The 8099-nt window shown below is 40.7% G+C and overlaps 1 non-coding gene across 1 annotated transcript; it reads left to right on the plus strand.

Moving 5' to 3' along the window:
* The first annotated feature begins 4684 nt into the window (after window positions 1-4684).
* LOC130958502 (small nucleolar RNA R71) lies at window positions 4685-4792 on the plus strand. The gene has a single exon (XR_009077620.1). It is a non-coding gene; the product is annotated as a small nucleolar RNA R71 (small nucleolar RNA).
* Window positions 4793-8099: the final 3307 nt, after the last annotated feature.

Genomic DNA, 8099 nt, shown 5'->3' on the forward strand with positions numbered 1-8099 from the left:
CTAAAAATATACTAAAAACTAACTAGATCATACTAAAAACATACTAAAAACAATGCCAAAAAGGGTACAAATTATCCGCTCATCACAACACCAAACTTAAATTGTTGCTTGTCCCCAAGCAACTGAAGATCAAATAGGATAAAAAGAAGAGAATATGCAATAAACTCCAAAAACATCTATGAAGATCAGTATTAATTAGATGAGCGGGGCTTTTAGCTTTTTGCCTCTAAACAGTTTTGGCATCTCACTTTATCCTTTGGAATTCAGAATGATTGGCTTCTTTAGGAACTCAGAATCCAAATAGTGTTATTGATTCTCCTAGTTAAGTATGATGATTCTTGAACACAGCTACTTCATGAGTCTTGGCCGTGGCCCAAAGCACTCTGTCTTCCAGTATTACCACCGGATACATACATGCCACAGACACATAATTGGGTGAACCTTTTCAGATTGTGACTCAGCTTTGCTAGAGTCCCCAATTAGAGGTGTCCAGGGTTCTTAAGCACACTCTTTTTGCCTTGGATCACAACTTTATTTCTTTCTCTTTTTTTTTTCGGTTTTTCTTTTTTTCTTTCTTTTCTTTTTTTTTTTGTATTCACTGCTTTTTCTTGCTTCAAGAATCATTTTTATGATTTTTCAGATCCTCAGTAACATGTCTCCTTTTTCATCATTCTTTCAAGAGCCAACAATTTTAACATTCATGAACAACAAATTCAAAAGACATATGCACTGTTCAAGCATACATTCAGAAAACAAAAAGTATTGCCACCACATCAAAATAATTAAACTGTTATAAAATTCAAAATTCATGCAATTCTTATCTTTTTCAATTAAGAACATTGTTAATTTAAGAAAGGTGATGGATTCATAGGACATTCATAACTTTTAGGCATATACACTAATGATCACAAGACACAAACATAGATAAACATAAGCACTAAAATTCAAAAAACAGAAAAATAAAGAACAAGGAGATTAAAGAACGGGTCCACCTTAGTGATGGCGGCTTGTTCTTCCTCTTGAAGGTCTTATGGAGTGCTTGAGCTCCTCAATGTCTCTTCCTTGTTTTTGTTGCTCCTCTCTCATGATTCTTTGATCTTCTCTAATTTCATGGAGGAGGATGGAATGTTCTTGGTGCTCCACCCTTAGTTGTCCCATGTTGGAACTCAATTCTCCTAGGGAGGTGTTTAGTTGCTCCCAATAGTCTTGTGGAGGAAAGTGCATCCCTTGAGGTATCTCAGGGATCTCATGATGAGAGGGGTCTCTTGTTTGCTCCATCCTTTTCTTAGTGATGGGCTTGTCCTCATCAATAAGGATGTCTCCTTCTATGTCAACTCCAACTGAATAACAGAGGTGACAAATGAGATGAGGAAAGGCTAACCTTGCTAAGGTAGAGGACTTGTCCGCCACCTTATAAAGTTCTTGGGCTATAACCTCATGAACTTCCACTTCTTCTCCAATCATGATGCTATGAATCATGATGGCCCGGTCTATAGTAACTTTGGACCGGTTGCTAGTGGGAATGATTGAGCGTTGGATAAACTCCAACCATCCTCTAGCCACGGGTTTGAGGTCATGCCTTCTCAATTGAACCGGCTTCCCTCTTGAATCTCTCTTCCATTGTGCACCCTCTTCACATATGACTGTGAGGACTTGGTCCAACCTTTGATCAAAGTTGACCCTTCTAGTGTAAGGATGTTCATCCCCTTGCATCATGGGCAAATTGAACGCCAACCTTACACTTTCCGGACTAAAATCCAAGTAATTCCCCCGAACCATAGTAAGATAATTCTTTGGGTCCGGGTTCACACTTTGATCATGGTTCTTGGTGATCCATGCGTTTGCATAGAACTCTTGAACCATCAAGATTCCGATTTGTTGAATGGGGTTGGTAAGGACTTCCCAACCTCTTCTTCGGATCTCATGTCGGATCTCCGGATATTCACCCTTTTTGAGTGAAAAAAGGACCTCGGGGATCACCTTCTTCAAGGCCACAACTTCATAGAAGTGGTCTTGATGCACCCTTGAGATGAATCTCTCCATCTCCCATGACTCAGAGGTGGAAGCTTTTGCCTTCCCTTTCCTCTTTCTAGAGGTTTCTCCGGCCTTAGATGCCATAAATGGTTATGAAAAAACAAAAAGCAATGCTTTTACCACACCAAACTTAAAAGGTTTGCTCGTCCTCGAGCAAAAGAAGAAAGAAGAGAGTAGAAGAAGAAGAAATGAGGAAGAAGGGTGATGGTGTTGTATTCGGCCAAAGAGGGGGAGAAGTGGTGTTTAGGTTGTGTGAAAATTAAGGGGTGAAGAAGGGTTTATATAGGAGAGGGGGGAGATGGGGTTCGGCCATTATGGGTGGGTTTGGGAGGGAAAGTGGTTTGAATTTGAAGGGTGAGGTTGGTGGGGTTTTATGAATGATGGATGTGAGTGGTGAAGAGAAAAATGGGATTTGATAGGTGAGGGGTTTTTTGGGGAAGAGGTATTGAGGTGATTGGTGAATGGGTGAAGAAGAGAGAGTGGTGGGGTTGGTGGGGATCCTGTGGGGTCCACAGATCCTGTGGTGTCAAGGAAAAGTCATCCCTGCACCAAATGGCATTCAAAATCACGTTTTGAGCCATTTCTGGCGTTAAACGCCGGGCTGGTGCCCATTCCTGGCATTTAACGCCAGGTTCTTGCCCTTTTCTGGCGTTTAACGCCAGTCTGGTGCCCTTTTCTGGCGTTAAACGCCCAGAATGGTGCCAGACTGGGCATTAAACGCCCAACTGCTAGCCTCACTGGCGTTTAAACGCCAGTGGGTTCTTCCTCCAGGGTGTGCTATTTTTTTTTCTGTTTTTCATTCTGTTTTTGCTTTTTCAATTGATTTTGTGTCTTCTTATGATCATCAACCTACAAAAAACATAAAATAACAAAAGAAAATATATAAAATATAATCATTGGGTTGCCTCCCAACAAGCGCTTCTTTAATGTCAGTAGCTTGACAGAGGGCTCTCATGGAGCCTCACAGATACTCAGAGCAATGTTGGAACCTCCCAACACCAAACTTAGAGTTTGAATGTGGGGGTTCAACACCAAACTTAGATTTTGGTTGTGGCCTCCCAACACCAAACTTAGAGTTTGACTGTGGGGGCTCTGTTTGACTCTGAATTGAGAGAAGCTCTTCATGCTTCCTCTCCATGGTGACAGAGGGATATCCTTGAGCCTTAAAAACAAAGGATTCTTCATTCACTTGAATGATCAGTTCACCTCCATCAACATCAATCATAGCCTTAGCTGTGGCTAGGAAGGGTCTGCCAAGGATGATGGATTCATCCATGCACTTCCCAGTCTCTAGGACTATGAAATCAGTAGGGATGTAATGGTCTTCAACTTTTACCAAAACATTCTCTACAAGTCCATGAGCTTGTTTTCTTGAGTTGTCTGCCATCTCTAGTGAGATTCTTGCAGCTTGCACCTCAAAGATTCCTAGCTTCTCCATTACAGAGAGAGGCATGAGGTTTACACTTGACCCTAAGTCACACAGAGCCTTCTTGAAGGTCATGGTGCCTATGGTACAAGGTATGGAAAACTTCCCAGGATCTTGTCTCTTTTGAGGTAATTTCTGCCTAGACAAGTCATCCAGTTCTTTGGTGAGCAAAGGAGGTTCATCCTCCCAAGTCTCATTTCCAAATAACTTGTCATTTAGCTTCATGATTGCTCCAAGGTATTTAGCAACTTGCTCTTCAGTGACATACTCATCCTCTTCAGAGGAGGAATACTCATCAGAGCTCATGAAAGGCAGAAGTAAGTCCAATGGAATCTCTATGGTCTTATTTTGAGCCTCAGATTCCCATGGTTCCTCATTAGGGAACTCATTGGAGGTTGGTGCACGCCCATTGAGGTCTTCCTCAGTGGCGTTCACTTCCTCTCCTTCCTCTCCAAATTCGGCCATGTTGATGGCCTTGCACTCTCCTTTTGGATTTTCTTCTGTGTTGCTTGGAAGAGTACTTGGAGGGAGTTCAGTAACTTTCTTGCTCAGCTGTCCCACTTGTGCCTCCAAATTTCTAATGGAGGACCTTGTTTTAGTCATGAAACTTTGAGTGGTTTTGATTAGATCAGAGACCATGGTTGCTAAGTCAGAGGGGTTCTGCTTAGAATTCTCTGTCTGTTGCTGAGAAGATGATGGAAAAGGCTTGCCATTGCTAAACCTGTTTCTTCCACCATTATTGTTGTTGAAACCTTGTTGAGGTCTCTCTTGATTCTTCCCTGAGAAATTTGGGTGATTTCTCCATGAAGAATTATAGGTGTTTCCATAGGGTTCTCCTAGGTAATTCACCTCTTCCATTGAAGGGTTCTCAGGATCATAAGCTTCTTCTTCAGATGAAGCATCCTTAGTACTGCTTGGTGCATTTTGCATTCCAGACAGACTTTGAGAAATCAAATTGACTTGTTGAGTCAATATCTTATTCTGAGCCAGTATGGCATTCAGAGCATTAATCTCAAGAACTCCTTTCTTCTGACTTGTCCCATTGTTCACAGGATTCCTTTCAGAAGTGTACATGAATTGGTTATTTGCAACCATTTCAATTAGCTCTTGAGCTTCTGTAGGCGTCTTCTTCAGATGAAGAGATCCTCCAGCAGAGCTATCCAAAGACATCTTGGATAGTTCAGAGAGACCATCATAGAAAATACCTATGATGCTCCATTCAGAAAGCATGTCTGAAGGACATTTTCTGATCAATTGTTTGTATCTTTCCCAAGCTTCATAGAGGGATTCTCCATCCTTCTGTCTGAAGGTTTGGACTTCCACTCTAAGCTTACTCAATTTTTGAGGTGGAAAGAACTTTGCCAATAAGGCATTGACTAGCTTTTCCCAAGAGTCCAGGCTTTCTTTAGGTTGTGAGTCCAACCATGTCCTAGCTCTGTCTCTTACAGCAAAAGGGAATAGCATCAGTCTGTAGACCTCAGGGTCAACCCCATTAGTCTTGACTGTGTCACAGATTTGCAAGAATTCAGCTAAGAACTGATGAGGATCTTCCAATGGAAGTCAATGGAACTTGCAATTCTGTTGCATTAGAGAAACTAATTGAGGCTTAAGCTCAAAGTTGTTTGCTCCAATGGCAGGGATAGAGATGCTTCTCCCATAGAAGTCGGGAGTAGGTGCAGTAAAGTCACCCAGCACCTTCCTTGCATTATTGTTGTTTTCGGCTGCCATGGGTTCTTCTTCCTTGAAGAATTCGGTCAGGTCCTCAACAGAGAGTTGTGCCTTAGCTTCTCTTAGCTTTCGCTTCAAGGTCCTTTCAGGTTCAAGGTCAGCTTCAACAAAAATGCCTTTGTCTTTGTTCCTGCTCATATGAAAGAGAAGAGAACAAGAAAATATGGAATCCTCTATGTCACAGTATAGAGATTCCTTGAGGTGTCAGAGGTACAGAAAAATAGAAGGAAGAAGTAGAGAATTCGAACTTAATTAGATAGAGTTCGAATTGTGCATTGAGAAGGAGTGGTACTCCATAAATAGAAGGATGTGGGAAGAGAGGAAGAAATTTTCGAAAATCAAGTGAAGTATTTTGAAAACATTTTTGAAAAACTTTAATTAATTTTCGAAAACCAAGAGTGGGAAAAAAAATCAAGTAATTTCTTTGAAAAAGATTCTTGAAATTAGAAATCAAAAAGATATGATCCAAAAACTGTTTTGAAAAAGATGTGATTAAGAAGATATGATTGAAAAGTTATGGTTTTAAAAAGATATGATTGAAAAGATATGATCTTGAAAACAATTTAAAAAGATTTGATTTTAAAAATTAATGACTTGCCTAACAAGAAAAGATATGATTCAAACATTAAACCTTTCTCAACAGAAAAGGCTACATACTTAAAATGTTCAATCAAATCATTAATTGTTAGTAAGTATCTTTGAAAAAGGAAAGAAATTGATTTTGAAAACATTTGATTGAAAAGATATGATTTGAAAAAGATTTGGTTTTGAAAAACTTTGAAAACTTGAAAAAAAATTGATTTGAAAACAAAATCTTCCCCCTTTTGCCATCCTGGCGTTAAACGCCCAGAATGGTATCCATTCTGGCGTTTAACACCCAAAATGCTACCTTTTTGGGCGTTAAACGCCCAACCAGGTACCCTGGCTGGCGTTTAAACGCCAGTCTGTCCTTCTTCACTGGGCGTTTTGAACACCCAGCTTTTTCTGTGTAATTCCTCTGCTGCATGTTCTGAATCTTCAGTTCCCTGTACTATTGACTTGAAAATAGAACCAAGATTAAATAAACAAGGCATGCAAGACACCAAACTTAAAATTAGACACTAGACTCAAACAAGAAACATAAAATATTTTTTGGTTTTTATGATTTTTATAAATTTTTTGTGCTTTTTTCGAAAATCATATGAAAATAGAAAATAAAGGTTTTAGAATTCTCAATTTGGATTCCAGGAATCATTGCAATGTTAGTCTAAGACTCCGGTCCAGGAATTAGACATGGCTTCACAGCCAGCCAAGCTTTCAAAGAAAGCTTCGGTCCAAAACACTAGACATGGCCAATGGCCAGCCAAGCCTTAGCAGATCATTGCTCCAATGGCAAGATTGATGGAAATCAACAAGCTATTGTGATGATCAGTTGAAACCTCGGTCCAATAAGATTAGACATGGCTTCTCAGCCAGCCAGATTTCAGCAGATCATCATGAAACTCTAGAATTCATTCTTAAGAACTCTGAAGAAAAATACCTAATCTAAGCAACAAGATGAACCGTCAGTTGTCCATACACAAGAACAATCCCCGGCAACGGCGCCAAAAACTTGGTGCGCGAAATTGTGATCACTACAACTTCGCACAACTAACCAGCAAGTGCACTAGGTCGTCCAAGTAATACCTTACGTGAGTAAGGGTCGATCCCACGGAGATTGTTGGTATGAAGCAAGCTATGGTCACCTTGTAGATCTCAATCAGGCAGACTCAAATGGGTATAGATGATGAATAAAGCATAAAGATAAAGATAGAGATACTTATGTATATCATTGGTGAGAACTTCAGATAAGCGTATGAAGATGCCTTCCCTTCCGTCTCTCTGCTTTCCTACTGTCTTCATCCAATCCTTCTTACTCCTTTCCATGGCAAGCTTATGCAAGGGTTTCACCGTTGTCAGTGGCTACCTCCCATCCTCTCAGTGAAAATGTTCCTATGCTCTGTCACAGCATATGGCTAATCAGCTGTCGGTTCTCGGTCAGGCCGGAATAGAATCCAGCGATTCTTTTGCGTCTGTCACTAACGCCCCGCCTGCTAGGAGTTTGAAGCACGTCACAGTCATTCAATCATTGAATCCTACTCAGAATACCACAGACAAGGTTAGACCTTCCGGATTCTCTTGAATGCCGCCATCAGTTCTCGCCTATACCACGAAGATTTCGGTTAAAGAATCCAAGAGATATTCACTAGAGCCTCGTATGCTTGTAGAACAAGAGTGGTTGTCAGTCACTTTGTTCATAAGTGAGAATGATGATGAGTGTCATGGATCATCACATTCATCAAGTTGAAGAACAAGTGATATCTTGGACAAAGAACAAGCGGAATTGAATAGAAGAACAATAGTAATTGCATTAATACTCGAGGTACAGCAGAGCTCCACACCTTAATCTATGGTGTGTAGAAACTCCACCGTTGAAAATACATAAGAACAAGGTCTAGGCATGGCCATGAGGCCAGCCCCCAAATGATCTAAGAACTAGATGTCCAAAGATGGTCTAGAGATCTAAAGTGATCAAAAGATTTAAATACAATAGTAAAAGGTCCTACTTATAGGAAACTAGTAGCCTAAGGTGTACAAAGATGAGTAAATGACATAAAAATCCACTTCCGGGCCCACTTGGTGTGTGCTTGGGCTGAGCAATGAAGCATTTTCGTGTAGAGACTCTTCTTGGAGTTAAACGCCAACTTTTATGCCAGTTTGGGCGTTTAACTCCCATCTAGGTGCCAGTTCCGGCGTTTAACGCTGGAATTTCTTGAGGTGACTTTGAACGCCGGTTTGGGCCATCAAATCTTGGGCAAAGTATGGACTATCATATATTGCTGGAAAGCCCAGGATGTCTACTTTCCAACGCCTTTGAGAGCGCGCCAGTTGG

Source organism: Arachis stenosperma, chromosome 10, assembly GCF_014773155.1.
Source record: "Arachis stenosperma cultivar V10309 chromosome 10, arast.V10309.gnm1.PFL2, whole genome shotgun sequence".
Lineage (NCBI taxonomy): Eukaryota > Viridiplantae > Streptophyta > Magnoliopsida > Fabales > Fabaceae > Arachis > Arachis stenosperma.